The sequence below is a fragment of the Rosa rugosa genome, chromosome 4 (genome assembly GCF_958449725.1).
Source record: "Rosa rugosa chromosome 4, drRosRugo1.1, whole genome shotgun sequence".
In the NCBI taxonomy this organism is placed as follows: domain Eukaryota; kingdom Viridiplantae; phylum Streptophyta; class Magnoliopsida; order Rosales; family Rosaceae; genus Rosa; species Rosa rugosa.
In genome coordinates, this window is record NC_084823.1 from 2,087,628 (window position 1) to 2,114,251 (window position 26,624).

Consider the following 26,624-nt stretch of genomic DNA (forward strand, 5'->3'; position numbering starts at 1 on the left):
TTTCAATTACTCCTTGACATCACCATTTCAGCTTCATTCTAACCATGTAATCAAAGTTGTCTTTCAAGAGTGTGCTACCAACTTGTCCACTTTCCGAAATTCGTAGCGTTTTTTTTTTTACTTCAAAGCAATCATAGATTCCTTGAAGTAAAGAAAACTGGCTGCTAAAGTTATAATCCTTTAAAGATCTTTTCTTGACCACTCTTAGAAACGTTATTGGTGATCCTACTAAAACCAGTACAAGGGTGTGACGCTTGATCTCGAAACGTCCTAACAATTCCAAGTACGTTGCTGGTACCGCAATCATTTATTTTCCCAACAATTTCTCGAATTATAGTGAACATAATTTCTCAACTCTCTGCGGACCAATGGCAACCTAAGAATAGTTTCTGTGACTCTACTAGTCGTTCCTCGATTTCTTGGGTTTCCCAACAAAATAATATTGTCAACACAACAACACAATATTAGATTTTCCAAAGCAATAAAGCTTCATATCGTTCCACCAATTAACAACAAGATTGGGGAGATGCCAAGCTCAAACAATATTTAATTTCATGTTTGTGTTGCCATTACAAGTTTCCCTATTAGTCCACTACTTGGGAAACACTTGAGAGGTGTCTACCTTACTCGAAAGTCACACCTTCTTTCCGTAGAGCATCAATGGGGAACCGCTGCAGTCGGGCCATCGCTCGGAAGAAGAAGAGGAAATCGAGCGAAAATATGAACACCACTGATCCAAATGACTATATAGGGGTCATTATCTCACTTTTTACTCAAATTTTCACTTTGATCCGCCCAACACTCTATATTTTACAATACATGCAACAATATATGTAGTACAATAGCTTTAATCCATCAATAAAATTTTCTCTATAACACTAGCATAGGAGTACATAGATATTCCTTTCAACTTCATCTCTAACTTACTTTTCCGAGTACCAACTCACCCAATATAATCTCATTAACTCCTTATTGCTCAATCCCCTAATGATTTACCCAACACTTTATCCAATTTTCATACTTACTACCTTTGGAGCGTTTGTGGTCGAGTGGCATCATGACGGCATTGGCAATTTAAAATTTAAACCAAACTTTAAAGCACCACAAAAGACAAACTAGATAATTTTCTAAGAAATCTCAAAGGTATCTTTACTTTTCAAATCCAATGGAAATTCTTTAAACGACTCGGAAGTAGCTTTAATGAAAAATATTTGCAAGTGAAATGAGGTAAAAGGTATCATCCGAAAAGAGTAAAATAAAAGAAAAGGGGTCAAAAACATATTTTTAAATGCCCAAGAAAACTGAGTGTTTTGCTCAACCAAATTTGACACTTGAAAAATTTGAAAAGGGTTGCTAGTTTTGTAAAAAAAATTTCAAAAGTATTTCGGAACCTAGAGCTCTGATACCAAATTTTATGTGGTGACCCGAGAGGGGGGTTCCACAGCGCCGTGACCCCGAGCCAATGAGAAACCGACATGTCACGAATGACATCTCAATGACTCATCAACCCGAAATCACAGATCCTTTTGGATTTAGTTTGTTGGTTTACAAAACATTCACTACAAAAAAAAATTGCAATGGCCACCCCAGTTAGCGTCGGCGCAAAAATGCCGTCGCCGTTGGTCATAATTTGCTACGGGAAACAAGGCGTCGCAAAATTAAAATTAGTTTGCGACGGCAAAGGAGAGCCGTAGCATAAAAATGCTTCAATTGCCACAACATTAAAGGATGCCATAGCAAGATTTTTCCTCATTCTTGCTTCGCTACAATTGTCGTAGCCTTTATTCACTTTTCAACTTATTTTTCAGATATAATATTTAATATTTGGGTGTTAAAATCAAAATCAAAACGCTAATTCCTGTTTGGATCTCTCTCTCTCTCTCTCTCTCTCTCTCTCTCTCTCGTAATCCTTCTCCTTCCTGTATCTCTCGATCTCTCAATCAGGAACAAGGTAGGAGATCCAAAATCCATGCAGATCCCCCACTATCGATTTTGGATCTGCTCCGATGGTGAAGTTTCTGCTGGAGCATCTGGAGAAATCGATTTTCGATTTGCTCCGACGGTGAAGTTTCTGCTGGAGTAGTATCAGTCCTAATCGAGTTTGGATCTGCTCCGATGGTGAAGTTTCTGCTGGAGCATCTGGAGAAATCGATTTTCGATCTGCTCCGACGGTGAAGTTTCTGCTGGAGCATCAGTCTTAATCGAGTTTGGATCTGCTCCGATGGTGAAGATTCTGCTGGAGCATCTGGAGAAATTGATTTTCGATCTGCTCCGACGGTGAAGTTTCTGTTGGAGCATCTGGAGAAATCTGGGTGTGGGATATTAGACGGGTCTTGCTGGGCCGTTCATTGCGAGAAGAAGATTGCCGGAGTATACACCCGCCGCGGATGGGTACTATACATTTTACCTTTTCTCTTTGTTTTGACTACTTTGTGTTGAAATTGGAATGATTTTTATTATGACAAATGTGACAAACTTCACTTTGTAGTTGAGGAATGAACTAAAGTCATTCCTAGGATGAGTGTTTGCGTCATTTGGGTTGCTCTCTAGCTCTTTTAATTATCTCCTTTTGTATCTGTAAGGGTGTGTTATGTGGCCCTCATCATGCTTGTAGCGAGGTGTGAGTCAAATAGAAATTGATTCTTTTCCTTAAATTTGAACCTCAAGTTTATTTATTTACATACTATATCTCTAGAACAGATTCGTGCTGGCCATCTTAGTGGTGATTGCCACTGTAAACGTGAATTTTTGCTGTGCCAAGAAGATTCGAGAATTGTGAACAAGTGAGTTTCTCAGCTTCAATTTAAATAAGAAATTGAGATACCCTCTTTTGCTTACTTCCTTTGCATACATAGTGGAATACTCTGTTACTAAGAAGATTCGTGAATTTGTCTTTCAAAATTTGAAATAAGGGAGTCTGATGACTTCTTATAATTCTACCTCTCACTTGTTTATAGTTTACACCGACTTAGGTATCTCAGTAGGCTGTAGGTGACCATTTTTGGTATACTTGTGACATTTATCAGTTCCTTAAATTGTATGGTTCCTAGAGTTGTGTCAAACATGACCATTTTTTTTTATAGATACACTAGGCCAATAACCTCAATATACAACACTTTTTACACAACGAAAAAAAAAAAGATGTTGTGTGATGATGGAAAGTCAATCATACAACACGATTAGGAACCTTACGTTGTATAAGGACATAAAAATTTTGAAGTTTTTATGTAGAAGGTGATTGCACAACACTGACAAGAATAGTTTGTTGTGTGAATGAAAAAAAAAAGAGCGGTAGATTTTCCTCCTAGCTTGACTCAAATTTGGCTCCAAATTGGTACTATATAGTACAACAGAATAGTTAAATCTGTTGTATGAGAGTAGCTTGCAAAATATCATACAACAGTTTTTTACTTTGTGTTGTCCAAGTGAGGAAGATATATTGGGATGGATTGGATGTGCCCCAAAATGCCATTCATTCCCCCCCAAAATCAATAAATTTTTATCAACTTACATGTGATGATTGTAAGCTCCTACAACCAAATTATTTATCTGTGTTGTCTGAATAAGAAATGCCTCTACCCAGCGCCTAAACTAATATTTTGATTGCACATAGGCGGGAACTTTTCCTCTTCGGTCGCTCAGCTCAAATTTAATGTGTACATAATGAGACAACGTAACTTGATCTATGAAAACCAAGTGCACTGGGCCAGCGAGTTTGTCTCCTACTTAGAATCTTTCAATAGCTGTGTTTCCAATACTTTAGAAAAAATAGCTTTTTCTTCGAGCATCTCCTCTCAGCACCATCTCTCATCAAAATAGCTGGGTTTCAAAACAATCTCTCTTGAAAACACCATCTCCTCTCAACACCATCACTCAGAACAACCATCACTCTACTCAGCCATGTTCGATTAAGGTTCTACTCAGCCATCCCTCACTACTACAATTATGGGATACAAGGACACACAATTTATGTGGAGTCCTTGAAGGGTTATAAGGACACTCAGCATGTAAATGATATTTTTTAGAGGGTGAAGACTATTGCAACGACACAGCCGACGTGTTTAATGTTGTGTCCTAAATAATCCAATTTCACTTGGCGCTCGATCCCGCTCCCTCCCTCCCCAAATTTCACTTTCCCTCCTCTCAAATTTCACTTCCCTCCTCCCCAAATTTTCGACTTCCCTTTTCAATTGAAACCCACTAGAAGAGGAAAGTTGTTTCATTCACTCTATTTACATTTTCAGTTGTAATAGAACCAAAAAAAAAAAAAAAACTCAGATTTGAAAACAACTTCGATCTGATTCGATTCGGCGGAGGAGGCAGCGACTCGTAACAAGGTTCAACTCATAGTAATGGTGTGAGACATATGCTGGGTTGAGAGATTCTGGGAATTTTTCAGTAAAAGGTGAGGTCACTCGATTAAATTTTCAGATTCTCTCCTCGTCCAATTTTCAGATTCCCTCCTCCCCAATTTTCAGCTCCCCATAAAAGGTGAAAATGAAGCTTTATTAATTAGACGCAGCAGCTCTCAGATTTCTTCTTCTCCTAAAAACCTCTCAGACCCCAGCACCGCCACGATGACCTCGACCGAGACGGAGGACGCCATACGACATCGCACCGCCATCACCGATTGCCGTAAGAGGTTACTCCAGCACAAGGAGCTCGACTTCCTAGTCCGTGCAGGTCAGATTCGCACTCCAAACCCTCTTCTATCAAACTACAAATGTTCCCAATTTGTTCAATTTTTCGTCTAGGGTTTCGATTCCGATTTTCAATTCAGCCAATTTTGTGCCCTAGCTGTTTATTTTGGTTGATGTAGTTTCTGGAGTTTCAGTTTTGCGGAACGAACGCAGAACCCAGAAGAAAAAGAAGAAAGGAGTCGCGCCAACCAAAGAAACAAGGAGACATAATTGCTGAACTCCCTTCGCTCGGGGTTAAGGTAAGTGATTCTAGGACTCTTTTGTTTTGAATAGTGTTTCTACTGAAGAATACGGAACGGGATGTGTGTGTGGATCATGATGGAGAGAGAGAGAGGGAGATAACACCGCATGTATAGTGGTTCACCTTGCACTTGGGGCAAGGCTACGTCCACTTAGATATTTTACTATGAGTGAGGTCAAGTGACCTTTGTAGTGATACAAGTGTGGGGATCATGGATCCATCCCTTCTAAGAAGGGGAGGACTTCCCTTTATAGCTAAGGGAAGTCCCACTCTATTCTATATTTCCAATGTGGGATACAACATACATATTGCTTCTCTTGAAGCCTCTTGGAGAGCATGGGAGGGTGGCCTCCCTACGAGGTACCGGTCGACCTCCACCATGACAACGTAGCTCGGGTGTTGGCCTACCGGATGCATGCCATAGGCGGGGCTAGCCATGTCGCGGGGCCCACCTAAGAGGTCGTTGATTATGCTTGGCGGTATGTAATATAGATGGTATGTACAAGTCCCCCAAGTCCCCGAGTAAGAGGCGCTTCTTGGTTGGGGAGTTTAAATGTGATGCCGCCAAGTATGAGTGATGACCTCGTTGAACGCTATACCCATACTAGTCCCCCAACTCCGTAAGTAAGAAGGGACTCTACGGGTATGTTGGTGCCCCGGGGCCCTCATCAAGCTAGTACCTGCAAATAAGATGAGTGCACACAAAGCATATTGATTGCGCTAGGGCAATCAAAGTAACATTTGAGTCAAATGCATCGAGGTGCATGAATGTTTATATGAGATGTATGTTACACATTGTGTGTATGCACTTATTATGTAATGTTTGACATACGACGTATAAGTCGAAAATGTATGTGTTTGTGATAGCATACAAAGTGCATATGATGCATAGATGTGTGATGAACACAATGATATGTACATAAGGATATGTATATGTTGTATGCATATGATACATAATGATATGTAATGTTGTATGCATGTGATACATATGTGTTAGGATCGGGAGTGTTGTTACTCGCCGAGTCCCCCAAGTCACGTAGTAAAACAGGAATTTGGATTTAGGCTACGGTAGACGAAGCCGGTAAGGCTAAGAATGAAGCTCCGGTATCGAAGTAACCATTGACGATACTAGCGAGATTATGGCGTGACCATGATAGTCCCCCAAGTATAGGTTAGAGGAAGGAACTCTAACTTACTTAACCCGAACGTATAAGTCATAACCTGATTGTTTGGTTCATGTGTAACGGGAACGGAAGAGATGAGCTCGCTCATGTTGAGAGGGTGATAGGTTGTGAGAGTTTTGTCTTATGGTCTTATTAATGGGATGTAAAAGAAATTTAATTGTTGCGATCAACAATAGGTGAAAAATTTCAATATTTCCATTAATAGACCATAACACGAAAGTATGAGCGTGAAGCTCAATGATAGTCCCGGTCGGGTACTATCTCCACTTGTGATAAGTGGTATGAATAAGTCCCCCAAGTAAGAGAATGTTCGGGAGGTGAGATGAATCAAAAGCAAAGGATTGGACCTTGGCTTACCCCGCCTCCGGTACCAAGTGGGGTTTTCTGAGGGCTTGAGCCTATGGTACCCGATAGGGTAGAATGAGGATTTGGGTATCTGATACCCGGAAGGGTAGATTGAGGACTTCAGCCTCTCATACCCGATAGGGTAGATTGAGGACTTGATGCCTCTCGTACCCGATGGGGTAGCATGAGGGCTTGATGCCTCTCGTACCCGATGGGGTAGCATGAGGGCTTGATGCCTCTCGTACCCGATGGGGTAGCATGAGGGCTTGATGCCTCTCGTACCCGATGGGGTAGCATGAGGGCTTGATGCCTCTAGTACCCGATAGGGTAGCATGAGGGCTTGATCAGCGTGGGCCGGTGGGGTCACGTGAGGGCTTGAGCCTCCTTAACCCAATGGGGTTGAATGAGGGCCGGTGGGCCTCCTTTACCCGGTGGCGTGACCCCGGGTAGAATGATGTAACTCTGTTGGGGTAACCGGTGGCCTTGGGCCCCGGTACCCGGTGGCCTGGCCCCGGGTAGAATATATATTGGCTTTGTAACCCCGCTGGGGTACCTCGCCGATTGGAGAGGATTTTGTAAGGACATGACCTTGGCTTACCCCTTGGGGGTACCGCGCTCGGAGCGAGGATTTTAAGTGCCGCACGTAACACGTTGTTTAGTGTCACATGCATATATGTAGCAATTTTAATTGATAGTCAATTAAATTAACGTTTGACATGTAGGCATAAATGAATATATATGCTATCAAAAATTAACACATTGAAAGACATGCTTAGATTATAGTAATTGCTATTGAAGCATGTAAAGCATCGCACTAGCTCAAAGTGAAAGAGTATAAGTGAGAACTTATCTGGAGCCGTGAAGAAGTGGTATAAATATTGTAAAGTATTGGAGTTGCTCATAAGTAGGACTCCATATCGGCTAGCGAGTACCAATAGTTTATTTAGCCTCGCTCATTTGTACAAGCGGGTGCTCGGTTGGAATGATTGTACTTCACCAAAAATAAATAGGCGATTAGCAGTTTGTTTATATTGTTTAATTGGCTAATTACATATAATTTGCTTGTGTACTGTGAACATGTAATGCTGGTGATATGCAAACATAAGTAGTGTAGTCCGATTTTGCATGTATTCATATAAATGTCATGGGTAAAGGAAGCCACCGACATGAGCAAAGCATGTTTGAAATATCATGATAATGGAACATTTAATTTTGATATGGTAAACCATGGTTGATGTAGTAAGAATGGTTGTATGTCACGTAGTGGTGTGTAGTTATGTATGTAAAACAGGAACATAATTAAGTGGCATGATAAATGTGTGCCTAAGCTAGCAGTCATATTTAACCATACATGTTGTTGATATGTGGTACCGGTAGTATGCTACCATGTGTAAAGGTGAGATAGCATGTTTGAATTACGTGTCATAGAGTTGATCATGCTTGACATGAACTCGTCCCGGGTGAAAAGGAATCACATGCATAATCAACATATATTTGTCCTGACTAGTCTGGCAACATATATACAATAACTTGGACTTGGTATGCATGGGTCCAATCATTGACACAGTAAACAATTATGAGTGCACATTGCTTGTAATTGTGCGTATAATTGTGTATGCATGTGGTGATATGGTTCAGACATGAATTATGGTGCGAGAACGAAGTTAGAAGAAGGAAACAGCTGCACTTCCACATTGCAATCAAGTAATTCGGAAGTGCGTGTCAATATTGTAAGTATTCAGTTCATGCAGCCAATAGGAAAGAATATGAGATATTTGCATGTTAACATCGTGTTAGACGTGTGTACATATAGGGAGTGCTGATCTGCAATAAAATAGAGAGGAAAGACATAACTTATCGAAGGGTGGTGTGTCTGGGTTGATAGAAGCTAAAGGGAAGGGGCTGCTGCAAATGGGAGCTCCGGTACTGAACTCCAAGCTTCAAGTATGGCGAAGTACGCTCTTGATCAAAGTACAGAGTAGTAGTTATAGAGAAATCTGATGAGATGTGCAGGTGCTGCCGGAGTGGGCCGCCGGGAGAACTCAGAAACTGCCATGGGTGCAAAGAGAAGATTTTTTTTTTTTTTTTTTTTTTTTGAAATCGGTATCAGTGAGGGCAGCAAGTACCGTCGAGGTTCTCGTTACCGAGAAGCTGGGATTTTTCTTGGGTGTAAACGACCGGGTACCAAGAGCTGGACGAGAGGTGCCGCTTGAGATACTGGTGTTTCCTTCTGTGCTCGGAGAGCGTGAGCTAGTGCCCGGTAGAAAGCACTTTCTGGTCTACCAGTTTGAACCGTGGAACCAGCGGGTGCCGGAGGCTCCTTTTTTTTTTTTTTGTAGCAGAACATACCTGGAAACGAGTTGGGTTAATGAGACCACGACGGGTGCTCAGATGTGTGGCTGTTGGGTTTGACCCGGGAAGGCTCAGTGTCGAGAGTTGAGGATGATTCCCGGATGGCCACCGAGAGGAAGTACCGGGTTGGTATGCACTTGAATCCGGGAATTGTTGTGCCTTGACTCGGTCAAGTAACCGGTACCATGGTCGAGCAATGGTGAGTCTTCGAGTCACGGAACTTGTGCATCTAGGCAAATTGAGGGAAGGTACCGGTCGGGACGTCCGCAGCTCAGCCTGGGTTGAAGACGATGGTTATCATTGGGAACAATAGATCCCGTGGAAGTGGTACCGGGTACCGGAGACTCAAAATTGGACTGTAGAGGTGGGAAATGATTGTTCCCAGATTGAGGAGGTTGACATGGCAGGGGTACCGGTGATGGCCTGGATGGTATGGGTGAGTCACCGGAAGAAGGAACTTTGGGGTCCAGGTTGTGATGAGTTTCTAGAAGAGAGCGGTACGGGAGTTGATGACTCAGCCTAGGAAGCATGGCTGCCCAGATTACTTCTGAAGTGCGGTACCGATGAAGTTAAAATGAGTGATGCCGAGAAGATTATGAACCCAAAAGGGTCCAGGTAGACATCAAAGTCCCGGATGGACTAGCTGCCCCGGGAGTAGAAGTTAATTGCCGGGAACGACAGGTGAGGCTATCAGAATGGGTCGCCGGTAGTTTGTTCTCGGGTGGGTCACCGGGATGCTGGGTGCTGCAAGATTGACCACGACGGGTGCTCAGAGGGTCACGGAAGGTGATGATGCTTCCGGGTTCTCGGGTGTCGTTATCGAGACATGAAGCTTCTAGGGAGTGCATGGGTGCCTGCTACTTTGGTCTCCAGATCAAGTCTCAAAGTACCGGGCGGGTTCAAGGAAGGTTGAAGTCTCCGAGATGAGGTGGTGTGCAAGACTTGCTACCCAGGTATGTATAGGTGCAAGTGGACCTTGATTCCTAGATGGGTGGTGTCATGTTGCATGGCAGAGGGATGGATAGAGGTACCGGGAGGTGCGCGTACCCGCTGACTCGTGAGAGTCCCGGAGAAGAGTGGAACTTGGGAGTGGGATGTGTACGTACCCACCGACAATTGTAGTACCCGGAGACTCGTAGTACCCGGAGGATCATGTACCCGGAGAATCATGTACCTTGAGGCTCGTGGTACCCGGAGGCTCTTGCTCAAGGTTGGAGGTTCATACCCAAACTTAGGGACCCTCCTTCTAGCGCCAATGTTTCTACTGAAGAATACGGAACGGGATGTGTGTGTGGATCATGATGGAGAGAGAGAGAGGGAGATAACACCGCATGTATAGTGGTTCACCTTGCACTTGGGGCAAGGCTACGTCCACTTAGATATTTTACTATGAGTGAGGTCAAGTGACCTTTGTAGTGATACAAGTGTGGGGATCATGGATCCATCCCTTCTAAGAAGGGGAGGACTTCCCTTTATAGCTAAGGGAAGTCCCACTCTATTCTATATTTCCAATGTGGGATACAACATACATATTGCTTCTCTTGAAGCCTCTTGGAGAGCATGGGAGGGTGGCCTCCCTACGAGGTACCGGTCGACCTCCACCATGACAACGTAGCTCGGGTGTTGGCCTACCGGATGCATGCCATAGGCGGGGCTAGCCATGTCGCGGGGCCCACCTAAGAGGTCGTTGATTATGCTTGGCGGTATGTAATATAGATGGTATGTACAAATAGAGTAGTAGTATGTTGTCAAATTGGATTTGATTCCTATGTTTATCACTACCTCAACTTGAGATTCATCTTGCTTCACTTGTGTTTCTGGTGGCTTTCTCCGGGTACCTCACACAGAATGCTATACCGTCTGGGGTACCGATGCACCTCCTAAATCCTGTACCAAGAACACACGCTTAGAGGGGTAAACCGTACCGGACGGTTTACACCTCTCCGATGCCTGAGTGAGAAGCTAATATAGATATATAGTAAGTAAATAGTGGACAAAGGAGTTATTACCCGTAAAAGGTGGTTGTGCTAATGCCTTTATACTCGAGCATGTGAAGGAAGTCTCCCCCATCTTCGATGTGGGACACTAGCTGTTCTTCTGATGCCATATCAGTCCTCCTGTTGTGTAAATAGTTGGGCTGTGCTGGCCTTGCCCAGGGCCCTGGGTGCCCGGGGTGGCATCCCAAATGAGCCCCGCCATGGTGGTCGTGAACCCGGCCCATGGCATAGTACATGGGAGTACCGATGGGGCCCAGCCGATAGTGCCAAACTTAGTTGAGACTTCCCTAGTATGTACAAGTCCCCCAAGTTCCCGTTCAAGATGTTTCTTGGGTGGGGACTTATTATTGTCTCGGAAGTTTGGCACTAGTGTGCCTATAGGGAGTCCCCCAAGTTCCCGTTGAAGGGATATCTTGAGCGGGTTACGCTGTAGGTAGCTAATCTACACGCTGCGATAGGGTGAGGGTTGAGCCTCCGGTACCCAATGGGGTAGAGAGGACTTGACTCTGATACCCGATGGGGAATAGGAAGTGAGCCTCCGGTACCCAATGGGGTAGAGGATGTGAGCCTCCGGTACCCAATGGGGTAGAGAGAGGACTTGGCTCTGATACCCGATGGGGTAGAGAGAGAACTTGGCTCTGATACCCGATGAGGTAGAGGAAGTGAGCCTCCGGTACCCAATGGGGTAGAGGATGTGAGCCTCTGGTACCCAATGGGGTAGAGAGAGGACTTGGCTCTGATACCCGATGGGGTAGAGAGAGAACTTGGCTCTGATACCCGATGGGGTAGAGGAAGTGAGCCTCCGGTACCCAATGGGGTAGAGGATGTGAGCCTCCGGTACCCAATGGGGTAGAGAGAGGACTTGGCTCTGATACCCGATGGGGTAGAGAGAGAACTTGGCTCTGATACCCGATGGGGTAGAGGAAGTGAGCCTCCGGTACCCAATGGGGTAGAGGAAGGACTTGGCTCTGATACCCGATGGGGTAGAGAGAGGACTTGGCTCTGATACCCGATGGGGTAGGGAGGTCTTGGCTCTGATACCCGATGGGGTAGAGAGAGTTGGAGCCTCTTGGTACCCGATGGGGTAGGCGGTGCATGTCAGCCACGTGGGGCAGACTGAGTTGTGCAATAAATGCTCGTCCCCTCAACTGACGGTTTTCGAGACGTGGGACACGTGTAGTGATCCTGCGGTTGAGGGCTTTTCGGCTTCAACGGCCCTGATGCTTTGGAGATTGAATTTAAGAGGGAAACAGACTGTTTCCCTTCTCACTTTTTCCGAAATTCTGAGAACTGAGAATTTGCGTTTTGCCCTCTCTCCTCTTGTGCTTCTGTTGCTGTCACTGTGAGGAGTGAAGACGAAAGCTTTGGCCAGATTAGCGACTGCCGGAAAAGAGGGAAGAGAATGTGGTTTGGTTTTTTGGTTTTTTTTTTTTTGTGTTTCAGTTTGGCGTGGGTTTTGGGTTGCTTCGATTTTGCTTGTGTTTCTGGGTTTTGCTTGAAGTTCTGGGTTTTGCTTGAATTTCTGGGTTTTGCTTGAATTTCTGGGTTTCGCTTTGAATTTCTGGGTTTTGCTTGAAGTGGGGAGTGATCCGCGCTTCAACGTGGTCTTAGATCTGGTTAGGCTAACCCTTGTGCTTCTGATTCAAGATATAGCGAGTTTTGAGGTTTCCGGTATCGTGGTTAGGATGGAATCAGAAACCAAGGGTGGGGATACGGGATCGTCATACCAGTCGTCTGCCAGGCAAGCTGAAGTGGATATCGATCGGTACCTAGCTTCAGTAGGTCAATTAGCAGAGAATACCGGGTCCTCGACGGGGGTGTTCTCGGAGAGCAGTGAGGAGTCCGACGAGGGTGAGAGCGAGGATGGATCTGCGGAGGCCCCCGTAGTCACGGTGGCAATCCCCGAGGGCATACCGAAGCCTAGGTATACACTTACGAACGGGACCGTATGCCACGAACCCGGGAGAAGTATGACGATGAAGGAGATCATCGCCATGCGACTGAAGTGGGGAATACCGGACGCAGTAGAGCTTAGGCCTCTCAAGGATGGAGAGATGGCCGCGAATCCTGCCCCGGGGTGGGTGGCGCTGCACGAGAACCAGTTCCACCAAGGGTTATCGCTACCGCTGCCCCGGTGCCTACAGTATCTATTGCGGATGCTGAACCGGTCACCGGGGCAGTTGACCCCGAATGCTATTCGCCAAATATATAGTATGATGGCCATGTGGGACTTGTGCCAACAAGGGTGGCCTTCCGTAAATGAATTCCGCGCGGTACACAGGATCCTGTACTCAAGGAAGCTGTCCTGTGCGGGTACGGTGACATTTGCCGCTAGGGATTACGAACCATTAGTTACCGACATGCCCTCGTCGATGAGCAAAAGGTGGAGGAATAAAGTGTTTCTAGCTGGTGGGCGATGGCAGATTAAAAATAAGAAGTGGCATCTGACCGGTACTTTCCAAGCAATCGGGGACCAGGCCTACACTTTATCTGAGGTGGAAAGGAAGAGGATAGCCCGGGTATACTCTATTTGGAATGAGAAAGAGAGGAGCTCTTATAGATTTATCCGGCATTCTATACTTTATAGGCTAGGGCTAGGATGGCTCCCTGGTGAGGTTTTAAAAGAAAGAAATTTTTTTTTTTTTTTTTTTTTTTTTGGCTTTTTTTTTTTTTTTACTAACTTTGGAACTGATTGCAGTGAAAGCGCCGAAGAGGAAACCCCGGAAAGGCAAAGAGGAAGACAGAATGGACGATAACCAGTTGATGGATATGCTGATGAGCCAGGGAGAAGACGCCCTGCATATTGAGGTCGACCTAGGGTCGAAGGCTACGGGTCGGTCCATTGAAGAGACCCTTCTGGAGATCACTGACGCGGGATATGGGGAACCTGATCCCAATGCTCCCGCGACTCAAGTCGAGCAGCCTTCTGCCGCTGACATTATCACCATAGCTGATCCCGGAAGGGAGAAGGTACCGCTCGCCGTGTCCATTTCTTCTCGGTCCACTGGGAGCGACGAGGCCCTGCTTCCAGGGGAGAAGAAGAGGTCACATAGGCACCGGCACCGAGGTGATAAGCAGGAGGTTACCTATACCGGCCGGGATGTTAAAGGATCCGGTGCGAAGAGGCAGAAGAAAGAACTTCCGGTACCCGAGGCGTCGCCTTCACTTAGCCTACTGTCTCCTGCCATTCCGGTAATCCCTAAGAAGCCCATCAAGCAGCTGCTGAGTGAGTACGGGGTTGCTGATGAAAAATTCGTGCGGTCCATGCTTAGTGACCTGAAGGATATTGACCTCGACCGGGTGCGGGCCAAGGACAATACCCCCAAAGAGAATCGCCGTCTCGCCCGGGAATCTATGATGCGGGTATGGGTTTGCTTCACTCTTGCGACCGATATTTATTGTATATATATTTTAACCGGTGTGTTTGCAGGCACTCTTCAATGTGTACGCGGTTGATGCCAGCGAGGAAGATACTCAGCTGAAGGAGGAGGTTAGCAATCTCTCCGGGCAGGTGAAGTATCTGCATGGTGAGAAGGCCAAGCTGGAGAAGGAGCGGGACTCCTTGAGGCAAAAGATTGAGTCCTTGACTCCACTGGTTGCCGAGATGGACGCGGAAAAGCAGCGGATCGCGGAGCTTGAGGGTGAAGTCACTGAGGCGCGGGATGAGGTAAAAAATGCTCGGGACTCTGAGAAGGATGCTGCAGAGTCTGCCATATCATGGAAGGAGAAGGCAGACTATTTGGAGGAGCGTCTTCCCGTGGAGAAGCACGAGGCCGTGGAGGAGTACAAGGCTTCCGAAGAGCTTGTTGCGATGCTAGCTGCTGCCCAAGACAAGGCTGTTATCATGAAGTTCAAGGAGTGGGTGGCGGCCGGGTACTTGGATGAAGCCAAATTCAGGCGGGGCCTTCTCGAGAAGAAGAAAGAGAAGGAGGTGGCAACCAAGTCCGGTGCTGGTGGATCCCAGAGTACCGGTGGCAAGCAGTAGTGGAAATTACCATTATTACCTATTTTTTGTAGGAATTATCCTTTTCTTGAACAATGGCGTAATTCCTGTGCTTGGTAGTCCAGGCCTTTTGTGAATGGAATTTTTTTTGAACTTGAATGGGAATTGGAAAGGGATTAAAATTTCTAGGATTTTATACCTTGCTTTAAGCGTTTACTTGCATCACTTATTACCGGAATAGAGTAATTGACAACAGCTATGTCCGGGAATGCCCGGTGTAGGTAAAAAAAAAAATGCTAGAAATGGTCTGAATAATTCATTTTTCCATTCAAGTACCACATGGTGGTTAATACAGAATGAGTACCCGATGGGTAGCTTGCCATAGCTGTATGGCCAAAAAGCAAAAGCTAGGACAAGATGCTCCGGGAGCTACTTGTAATAGTACCGTAGGCGCTGGGTATTCCATGGATGCCGGGATACAACTCCGTCCATGTCCCGGATGAAAAAGGTTGCGGGGCCTACCTCTTCAATGATCTCGTAAGGGCCTGTCCAGGATGGATCCAGTCCCCGGGGCTCTGGGTAGACCTGCTTCATGACCCAGTCCCCCAACTTCAGTGTGCGGGATTGTACCTTGGCATCGTAGTAGCGAGCTATCCTCCGCTTGTTAGCCAAGTTATGCATGTGTGCCACATCCCTTCGTTCCTCTAGTAAATCGGCATCGAGTTGTAGGCCTTCCGAGTTGGTACCCGCATCGAAGTATTCGATCCGGGGACTCTGGACCTGTGTTTCAATAGGGAGTACCGCTTCTGTCCCGAAAGCCATGCAGAATGGGGTCTCTCCGGTGGCCTCTGTTGCCGTGGTCCTGACAGCCCACAACACCTCCGGGAGTTTAGCAGCCCAAAGTCCCTTGGCATCGTCGAGCTTCTTTTTCAGTATCTTCTTGATGATCTTGTTGACAGCCTCGACCTGACCGTTGGTCTGGGGGTGGGCCGGGGATGCATATAGAATCCTGGTGCCCAGGTTCTCTGTGTAAGCCCTCAACTCATCATTGTCAAACTGGGTACCATTGTCCGTGATTATGGTGTCCGGGACTCCAAACCTGCAGTAGATGTTCTTCCACAGGAAATTTTTTACCTTTTCCGTGGTGATGGCGACAAGAGGTTCTGCTTCAACCCACTTTGTTTGATAGTCTACAGCGACGATGGCGTATTTGAATTGTCCCACTGCTGTGGGAAGTTTACCAATCAAGTCCAAACCCCACTGACAGAACGGCCACGGTGCAAGGAGGATGGAGAGGGCAATGGGCGGTGCCCTTGGGATATTTGCATACATTTGGCACTTGTGGCAAGAACTGGATATTGTTTGGGCTAGGGCCGACATGGTTGGCCAGAAATATCCTGCCCTTAGGGTCTTATGTGCGAGAGACCGGGCTCCGGCATGGTTACCGCATACGCCAGCATGTATGTCCTTCATTATTTTGTGACCCTCCTCCGGCGTTACACACCTCAGACTGGGGAAGCAGTGGCCTCTCCGGTATAACTTGCCATTCATGATCGTGTATCGAGCTGACCTTAACTGCAGTCTTCTGGCCTCGATCTTATCATCCGGTGCCAGGCCGTCGACCATGTATTTCAAAATTGGGTCCATCCACGAAGCTGTGTGATCCACAGCGAAAATTTCTGACACAGTTTTAGAAGTGCTAGGTCTCTCGAGTATTTCGACTTTAGTGGCTCCATAGGTAGGACTTGGGGAAGTTGATGCAAGCTTAGCAAGGGCGTCTGCCTTGTCATTTTCTGCCCTCGGTATTTGGGTAAAAATGTAGGAAGTAAATCTCTGCACTAATGCCCAAGCCAGAGCCTGGTAAGAGGACATGTGGGGTTCCTTTGCCTCGAAGTTACCGCTGACCTGGTTTACTACTAACTGGGAATCACTGAAAATACTAAGGTGCTGCACCCCTAGTTCCCGGGCGATCTGCAGGCCTGCTATGAGTGCCTCGTACTCTGCGGTGTTGTTGGATGCCTTGAAGGCAAATTTGAGGGCGTACTCGTAGACTTGATCGTCCGGGCTAATTAGCAGGATACCGGCTCCACTTGTTTTCTTGTTGGATGCGCCATCAACATATAATCGCCAAGTGCTTTGTGGAGGCGGATCCGGGGCTAGTGGTTCAGGTGATTCCAGGGAAGGGTTATGGGAGGGAATCGCCTCAGAAATAAAATCTGCCGCTGCCTGGCCCTTGATAGCTGTCCGGGGTTGGTACTTGATATCGAACTCTCCCAGCTCGATGGCCCATTTGATTAACCTGCCTGATGTCTCCGGTTTCTGCAAAACCTGCCTCAGCGGGTGATTAGTGAAAACGGTGATTGAATGTGCTTGGAAGTAATGCCTAAGCTTCCGGGCCGATACCAAGAGGGCCAGTGCTATTTTTTCAATGTCCGGGTATCTGGATTCTGCACCAGTGTACCCCTTTCCAGCATAGTACACCGGGTACTCGCAATCGGAGTCCTTCCTAATCAGAGCTGAGCTTACAGCCGTTGAAGATGCCGCCAGATATATGTAGAGCATTTCTCCTGGAACAGGTTTGTAAAGTAGAGGTACCGCTGATAAGTACGCCTTCAAGCCAATAAAAGCACTCTCGTGCTCAGCTGTCCAGGCTATTACCTCGACGTGCTGGGTTTTTAGCAGTTTGAAGAAAGGAGTACACTTGTCCGTCAGCCTGGAGATGAACCTTGACAGGGCGGCCACCTTGCCTGTAAGAGATTGGACCTCGTTCCGGTAGGTTGGGGATACCATGTCTAATATAGCCTGCACCTTCTCCGGGTTGGCCTCGATCCCCCTGTGGCTAATGATGTACCCGAGAAACTTTCCTACCTCGACCCCGAAGATGCACTTCTGCGGGTTAAGCCGCATACCATTGCGTAATATGATGGTAAAGACGATTGACAAGTTGGTAACGTGGTCCTCCGGAGTTAAACTTTTTACCAGCATATCGTCCACGTAAACTTCCATGATAGTACCGATAACCTCCTCAAACATAGAGTTGACGAGTCGCTGATAAGTGGCACCTGCGTTCTTTAATCCGAAAGGCATGACCTGGTAACAATAGAGACCCTTGTCTGTGGTAAAGGCAGTGTGCTCCTCGTCTGCCGGGTTTATTCGAATTTGGTTGTACCCACTGAACGCATCCATGAAACTGAGTAACCGGTACCCAGCAGTGGAGTCGATTAGTTGGTCAATTCGCGGGAGCGGGAAGCTATCCTTGGGGCATGCCCGGTTGAGGTTTGTGTAGTCCACACACATGCGCCATGATCCCTGAGATTTCTTTGGCACCATGACCACGTTGGCTAACCACCGGGGATACGTGACTTCCCTGACAAAGTTGATGGCCATCAACTTCTTTACTTCAGCCTGGATAGCCCGGTACTTATCGTGTGTGAAGGCCCTCCTCTTTTGTCTTACCGGTGCTGAATAAGGGATAATACTAAGATTGTGCGTGGCTACCTCCATTGGTATACCGGGCATGTCCTCATATGACCAGGCGAATGCAGATGAGTTTGAGCGGAGGAACGAGATCAACTTTTCCCTGATAACCGGAGACAGTTTAGTACCTATCTTAACAGTCCTGTCCGGGAACTGCTATGATAGCACCACCTCCTCAATGTCCTCTACGGCACCGGGCCGTTCTTCGTCTGAATCGGTATCATCCCTGGGATCCTCGTACCTGTCCGTCAGAGGGTTAGTAGCCACGGGCAACATCTCAGACTTTCCCTTACCGCGAGATACGGTCAATGAATAGCATTTCCTTGCTGCGGCCTGGTCACCCCGGATCGTAGCAATGCCGACCGGGGTTGGCACTTTCATCATCAGTATGTGACCTGCAATGAAGGTTTTCAGACGCCAAAGTGCCGGTCGGCCTAGGATAGCATTATAGGATGAGACGTAGTCCACCACGATGAACTCTGTTTTGATGGTTGAACAATTTGGGCTTTCGCCTACCGTGATCGATAGGTAATCTGATCCGAGTGGTTGGACGATATCCCCTGAAAAGCTAATGAGGGGCTCATTATCCTGCGACAGCTTGGCTCTCCCTCTGTTCAAAGCTTTGTACGCATCGCGAAATAATACGCTAACTGAGGCCCCGGTGTCCACCAGCACCTGGGACATTATATAATGGTCCATTTGGAGCGTGATTAAGAAGGGATCATCATGGGGCATTTTCAGATCGGCTTCTTCCTCCTGCAGGAATGTCACCGATGTCCATCCGGTACCACCGTCTTGCCGCGGGGCCTTGTGGAAGTTGAAAACTTCCGGATGACCGAAACTAGAATTTCGCCTCTTCCTCTGGGGATGTAATTCCTTCGGGCCCCCACCGTGGATCGTGAAGATTTGGCCGTACACGTCCACCGCTCCTATCTCCTTAGCAGGCAGGTACCGTTGAAGCTTGCCCCTCTGGATAAGGGACTCGATAGTATTTTTTAAAGCAACACAGAGATTGGTATTGTGTCCGAAATCCTCATGATAAGTGCAGAACTTTCCGGTATCTTGCTGGGTAAGTTTACTCTTCGGGAACTTCCTTGGGGGTGGGCCCGATATCTCATCCTTACTTTCGTTCCAAATAGTATCGTATGAAGCGTTAAGGATTGTGAACACCTCATACTGGGGGGGTGGTGGTGTTCGCGGGGCCTGTTGTACCCCTGGCTCCCGCTGGTGGTGAGTGGTCCCATAACTGTTAGTCCTGGATGAGGACTCTTTGCTTCTTTTGCTCGAGGTATGGGGTGACCTGTCATGACTATGGGCCCACTCCCTCTTTCGTGGCTCATCCCTGACAGTTGAGGCCGGGGTTGGCACCCTTAGCTCTGGTCTGGGGGTGTCCCCGTAGGTTTCGAATTCGGCCTGGGCGTGTCTGATGGCAGTGGCCATCAGCTCGTCGTAGTTGGCTGGAGGATTATGGTTAATCCCATAGAGAAATTCTACGCGCCTTAAGCCTCTCCTGAAAGCCAGCTCGGCCAGTTCCTTATTAAGGTCCCGGCACTTGGCGGTAGCCGCCTGCCACCGATTTACAAAAGACTTCAAAGTTTCATTCTCTCCCTGCTGGACCTTTAACAGGCCCTTTGGTGTGTGTATCCGATCGGTGCGTAAGATGAATCGAGCTACAAACTTGTCAGCTAACTCCTTGAAGTTCCCTACAGAACCGACCGGCAGTTCGTAGAACCAACTCAAAGCTTCCCCTGACAAGGTTTCCTGGAACATATTACAACACACCTCATCCGTATATCCTTTGGCACTTGTTTGCGAGCGGAAGGCCTGTAGATGCTGGTAGGGGTCTCCAACCCCCGTGTAGTCAATCTTCAGTGGCTTCGACATATCCGCTCGAATGGCTCCTCTAACCTGTTGGGCGGTCCTCGTAGGTGGCCAGGGCCCTCCAGGTGTCCATGTTTTCTGTGGCCTGCACCCTTGCCTGCAGAGCATGCAAAGAGTTGCTCATTTGCACAAGTAATGCCGTGTTTGCGTCGGTTACCGGGGGGATATTCGGTACTGGCTGTGGTAACGGTGGTGGTGGTAGATGCCTCAGGCTTTCCGGGAATAATTCTACCGGTACTTGGATTACCCGCTGGGCAGCGTTCACGCCTGTTGCTGGTTGGGATGCCCTAGCCAGGGCCTGGGTGAGCGCCTCGTTGTGCTGGTGCCTCCGGTCCAGTGCTCGGGCCAGCGCTGTGTTTTTATCTTCCAGATCCTGCATCTTCTGTTGCGTAAGGCGGTTTGTTTCCCTATCGGTACTCTGTTGTTCCCGATCGATCCTGGATTGTTCCCTGAAGGCTGCTATCTCCGCCCGCATGGATTCCAATTCCGATACCGGAGACACTTGGTCCGGGACATGCGGGTCCAAGGATCCGAGACCATGAATCTCTTCAACACCTGGCGCTTCTGCTGATGAAGTACCCGGAGAGAATATCAGTGCCCGGGCGACACTTCTACCCTCTCCTGCCGTTCCTTCCGTCTCAGTCATGATAGCTTCCCCTATCTGGCGCGCCAATGTTTCTGGTGGCTTTCTCCGGGTACCTCACACAGAATGCTATACCGTCTGGGGTACCGATGCACCTCCTAAATCCTGTACCAAGAACACACGCTTAGAGGGGTAAACCGTACCGGACGGTTTACACCTCTCCGATGCCTGAGTGAGAAGCTAATATAGATATATAGTAAGTAAATAGTGGACAAAGGAGTTATTACCCGTAAAAGGTGGTTGTGCTAATGCCTTTATACTCGAGCATGTGAAGGAAGTCTCCCCCATCTTCGATGTGGGACACTAGCTGTTCTTCTGATGCCATATCAGTCCTCCTGTTGTGTAAATAGTTGGGCTGTGCTGGCCTTGCCCAGGGCCCTGGGTGCCCGGGGTGGCATCCCAAATGAGCCCCGCCATGGTGGTCGTGAACCCGGCCCATGGCATAGTACATGGGAGTACCGATGGGGCCCAGCCGATAGTGCCAAACTTAGTTGAGACTTCCCTAGTATGTACAACTTGTATCTCTGTCCTTGTTCACAATGAGTTTTTGTGGTCCTTTTCACTTATGTTCTGAATAGCTCTGTCAAGCTTGGTGTACGGACTTTTAATTTTTACTGGAAATGTAATTCTCAGAGTTTAATTGAAAAAGTTTACCATTGGTTTCGTGGGATTCAGTATATAGTTTCTGTTTTGAGGTAAATCCATACGGAAGACCCAAGTTGAGTAATTGGTTAGGATGAATGTTTTTGAGGACCACATTTTGATTGTGTTCACAATTTTCTCAAATGACTAGATCTCCATTTGCATATGTCTTCTTTTTGTATCTTTATCATCAGGTGCTCTGCTTTTGCATGTTTCTGTGAAGTGGTTTTCGTTGTAACATTTAGCTTCTTGCTTATGTATATCTTCCAGCCACAACCTTGGATCATAGCTGGTTCTGAAGGTATCGGAGGCTTCAACCAGCTCAAAAGGTCATACTCGGTAGACCCCCCACATATTTAAACTAGGCTAGATATCAAGTAAGTTCCAGAAATATTGCCTGCAAGTGTTGTGCTAGCCACGAAAGAGATAGGTTGCTATAGAAAGGTGTAGATACACAGATTAACTGATGGTCTAAACAAACAAACAACACCACCAAACCACAGTCTTGCTTGTTTTGATCAGGGATGGGTGACAGTTATGTCATTCACACCCCAAGTATTTCCAACAAACAGAGCCCTAAGTAAACAAAGAAGAAAAAGTGTGGGGAAAGTAAGAAGAAAATGACCACTGAGCAGACTATGGCTTTCAAGTCTGTGGGTGAATGGGTTTATTTGGATCAAGCTTCTTCACCGGCTTCCACTGCAGCTTCTTGTGTTGTGGATGATTTTGGGGTCCAGAAGACTCTTGGAAGAGGTGGAGAGAAGATAGTGTTTGAATTGCATTCACATTCAAAGTGCAGTGATGGCTTTCTTTCGCCTTCCAAGTTGGTGGAAAGGAATCATGGAAATGGGGGTGAGTCTGCTTGCATTTATTCTTTTCGTCCAACAATTTTGCTTATATTGGTCTTTCAACTGGACACTTAAAACTGGATCCATTTCTTATTTTTACTTTTTATGTTTTTCTTTTGGGCTTAATATTCATATCAGATTGATTGAGAAGATTAAATAGGTAATTTTTTCTGTCTATATATCTTATGTATTGAGAACTATATATCATCTAATATAAATGATATATATATTGTAAATTTTTCATATATGTGGTAGTGTTTTAGGACAGATATGTAACCCAAATTAACTACATGATAATTCTTTATGAGTAGTGACTTATAAGATATATAAATTCACCTAGATTCTGGTTTTCTGTGTGAATTGGGAAATTTTAGATGGTATGAGGAATTTTTTGGGTCTGAATTGCTTGTTTCGGGTTTGCAGTGCAAGAAAACCTGCAAGGAGCCAAGAAGGAGTTTGGGAAAACTGAAGATGATTTGGGGTCGCTTCAAAGTGTTGGTCAGAGTATAGGGGAAGTTTTGAGACCTCTCGATTATGAACGCTGTGAGTAAAGTTTGTTGGACCTTTCTTTGTTTAGAACATAAACATAGTTCCTGGAAACTCTTGGTGATTATGATTTTGTTAGGATTGATCGGCCTCTAAGTGGAATATGGAAACTTTCGGTGAATGTAATTTTGTTAGAGCTGCTTTGTGTTTGAGAAGTGTGGTTATGTTTGGATATGACTACTATGACTATTATGAGGGCTCTTCCAAGAGAGGTAATTACGATTCTATTATTAATGATATGAATTGACATTGTATCTGTCTACCCTTGAACATTCTTGCTTAATTTGACTTGCAGGTTGACCCAGTAGTGTATAATATGGTTCATGAAGATCCAGGTAATGTTAGCTACTCTGCTGTGGGAGGGCTAGGAGACCAGATTCGAGAGCTTAGGGAATCTATAGAGCTGTGAGGTATTTATGTTTTCTGATAATATGGGCACTTGCATCGATGGTTATTAGATTGTTTTGTCCCAAGCATCGATGGTTATTAGGTTATTAATATGGACACATCTATATATATCTCCTAAAGCTATAAAAATTAGTCCCAAGCACCTCGCTTCTTCCCAAAATTAATTACTTGTGGGTTTGGTATTTGGTTTTCTTTTGTGGATTGAATGAAGATGGTGATGGTCCTGATGGATATATACATACATGTAAATTTTCCTATGTTAAATTCTAATTACCTTTATGGGCTTGTGTTTAGGAGTACATATTAAAGGAGCTGACTATTGTTAGACAGAGTTTTCTTGTTGGAGAGCTGTTATTGTTGGCTGTGCTGCTATTGCTGGAGTTGTAAGGAGCTAGCTTGACTGGTAAGTGTTGCTTGACTGCTACTCTTTGCCTTTGTTTTGTTGAATGCATTTGTTGAAGATGGAATGCATTTGCTAATATTATGAGTTCTTTATTCAGTGGGAGAGGAGAGGCAACAATCAATATACCCAAGCAGACATAGATATGATGCGAAATGAATGGGCAAAGTATGTCATGAAGGCATATGTGTAGAAGCTAAAGGAAAGCATAAGAGGAAGTAGGTTGTTGTTGAAGGAAAGCATCATTTTTGTGCTTCTCTGCTGGTACAATATTCATGCACTATGTGGCATGTTTTGTGACAAATAGTTTGTATTTGTATCAGCTTTTGATGTCCCAAGTAGATGGTCATGCATTTGAATGCTTTTCTTCTTTCAATGTTGGCTTGGATGATTGGGAAATCCTCCCTTTTAACATTTGAATGCTTTTCTTCAAATAGTATGAGTTGGATTACTCATTTCATAGATTCCAGTGTCTTTTCTTTACAAATAGTCACTGTTCATTAGGTAAAATGGAGCATTATTATCAATGCACAAAATCCAGAAAAGACGATTATCACACAACAGAATTTCTAATGTTAATAATGTTGTCTGAAGTAACTATTTGGATGTTCACACAATGAATCCTTATATAACCATGCAACGGTTCTAACAAACATACGTTGTCTTATTTACAATCACATAACTGTAATAACTAGAATACGTTATCTAAAAACTAACACACAACAATAAAATTTCCAAAAGTGAAGTGTGAGGATAACTCATACAACAGAGAAAATAAAATGCTGTTGTCTGATTCGCCTTTCATACAACGTCTCGGAAACAACTTTCGTTGTGTGAATGATGCTAATGACATGTGCAGCATGACTGCACGGCAAATTTGGCTACCATCTGCCGAGAGAAGGCACAACACTTTTAACCAAATAAGTGTTGACTGTTTGTGTTTCATACAACGGGTTTCCACCGTTGTGCAATTTTTCATCACACAATGCTCCGATAGACAACTGAGATCGTCCAAATCACACAACTAATTTAGTCCGTTGTCTGTTAGGTTTTTTGGCCTAGTGATATCTACCATGTGCACTTGTTTGAGATATTAAAAATGTCTGATCTGTTTGTTTGTGTTTGTTTTTAATAAGTGTAAGCAAGAGTCCTGCTCTTTTCAATTACTTCAGTTCCAGGTTGTGACTTTTTATTTTGACTTTTATATTATTATCATTTTTTTTTTCTCTTGTCCTTGCAACATCTCACCAAAAGTAATAAGAGGTTTATTGAGATGTTAATCACCATTGGATTCAATTGCTTTAACTGCTACCAACAAAACCTTCTTTCATATTGCATAAACAAATAGCAAAGATGATACTCCAAGTGCCAAATTACTCATCTCGATGTATCATTTGTAGTCACTTTCTTTTCCTTTCGTTTGCCGAAATTTGAACAAAATGTTATTTGCCCTTCCTTTAGAATGAGGTGGTTTGGTCTTCCAATGGAGCCATCATTAGATACTTTATATCAATTGCTAGTTACAACTATATTGATTCTGTTATACCTTTTAATGTGATATGCAGTGAAGGGTTTATTGATCAAGACCCTTTGCAGATTAGCAAATGATCATGAACTGACATTACCTTATAACAGGGTTTATTGATTAAACTTATCACATGCTAACCCTTATAACATGGTTTTTGATCAGGCTCAGTTCATTGATCAAGACCCTTTGCAGCAGCAAGTGCAATTTTCATTCATCCATCAAATTTGCAGCACCAAGTGCAATTTTCAGTTCAGGCTCAGTTCACAGAGTACAGGGCTTTTCAATTAAGAATAGGTATATTAATTTTAATTTGTTTTTTTTTTAATATGAAATTTTGCAGTCACCATTGCTAGAAGAGATGATTAATGTCTTTTTTTCCAGGTAAATTTCCCTCTCCATTTTCTTCTCCTTTTCCATCAAATTGTGTTTACCAATTGCACAATTATATTTTCCTTTTCATGTCATCGCAATTATGATTTCCACTGGTTTGATTCATTTTTTCTTTCGAAGCTATAATTTTTGTTCAAGGAGCTCGAAAGAAATTTAGTTTTGACACTCATCTGATCTTTGCTTGGAACATTTTACCATAATTGAAATCTATATTTTTGTTTTTGCAATTTTTTTTTTCCTTCTAAGAATTGGTTGGGTTGGTTTTATTCTAAGAATGACAATTAGGATCACAATAGTGGTGTAACTTTGAATAATATCAAGTTATGAACAGATATAAAATGGAACATAAGTAGAGCAAATGAACTGTAAAGACATTTTGGTTGAGTTTTTATTTTATACTGTTTGGTACTTTGGTTTAATATGCAGCTGATTTGCTATAAATGGGAGAAAATGATGGATTAATTTCATGATTTTGTTCTTTTGCATTTGCAGGGGTCCATTCAGATGCAATTGTCATGATCGAAACAGAAAGAGGAAGACTGTTAATGCTCAAAGTCTGGCGGTAGCCAAACCTTCGTTTAACGTGGGTCCGGTGGGCGGACCGCTACTCTGTATACTTGGTGATCCTTGCTGGCTGCCAAATGAAAGACAGGGCGTCAGAGGGAGACCGCGTTGGGCGGTCTTCACTTCTCCGATGCCTAAGTCAGTTGATACATATAGGCAGCACAATAATAAATGAGTAGTTAATGCGTAATAATGAAGAGAGAAGAGAGGACCTTTTATAGGTGAGGAGAGGTCTGATCTTCTCTTTGTTTTCGATGTGGGACAAGCAAAGTTACTATTCTAATCTTTTTAACATGCAGAAAGCTATGTTATGGAGGCATGTTGGCAAGGGCGGGAAGGTGGCTTCCCGGTGGTGGATTTGCGACTTCCGGATACCGCCGCGTAGCCTGAACATAGGGCTACACGATGTATGTCTCGGTTGGGCCTTGCCATGTCTTGTGGATGTCCCAAAGTGGGTGTTACTTATGCTTGGTGACGTAGCAAATACTCCATATTATTGGAGGTATGTACAAGTCCCCGAAGTCCCCGAAGTCCC

At 45.2% G+C, this 26,624-nt stretch overlaps 2 long non-coding RNA genes across 5 annotated transcripts; both read left to right on the top strand.

Annotated features, from left to right (window-relative positions):
- The first annotated feature begins 1,882 nt into the window (after positions 1–1,882).
- LOC133706464 (uncharacterized) lies at positions 1,883–26,053 on the top strand. Of its 3 annotated transcripts, XR_009844548.1 has the most exons (4): positions 1,883–2,391; positions 2,701–2,783; positions 25,298–25,429; positions 26,018–26,053. It is a non-coding gene; the product is annotated as an uncharacterized LOC133706464 (long non-coding RNA). The 3 variants fall into 3 exon arrangements; XR_009844546.1 differs by lacking the exon at positions 26,018–26,053 and having other exon boundaries at positions 1,885–2,391; positions 25,298–25,979; XR_009844547.1 differs by lacking the exons at positions 1,883–2,391; positions 26,018–26,053 and adding an exon at positions 2,596–2,618 and having other exon boundaries at positions 25,298–25,979.
- On the top strand, positions 4,310–22,234 carry LOC133742347 (uncharacterized). Of its 2 annotated transcripts, none has more exons than XR_009862524.1 (3): positions 4,310–4,683; positions 4,820–4,939; positions 21,676–22,234. It is a non-coding gene; the product is annotated as an uncharacterized LOC133742347 (long non-coding RNA). The 2 variants fall into 2 exon arrangements; XR_009862525.1 differs by having other exon boundaries at positions 4,835–4,939.
- Positions 26,054–26,624: the final 571 nt, after the last annotated feature.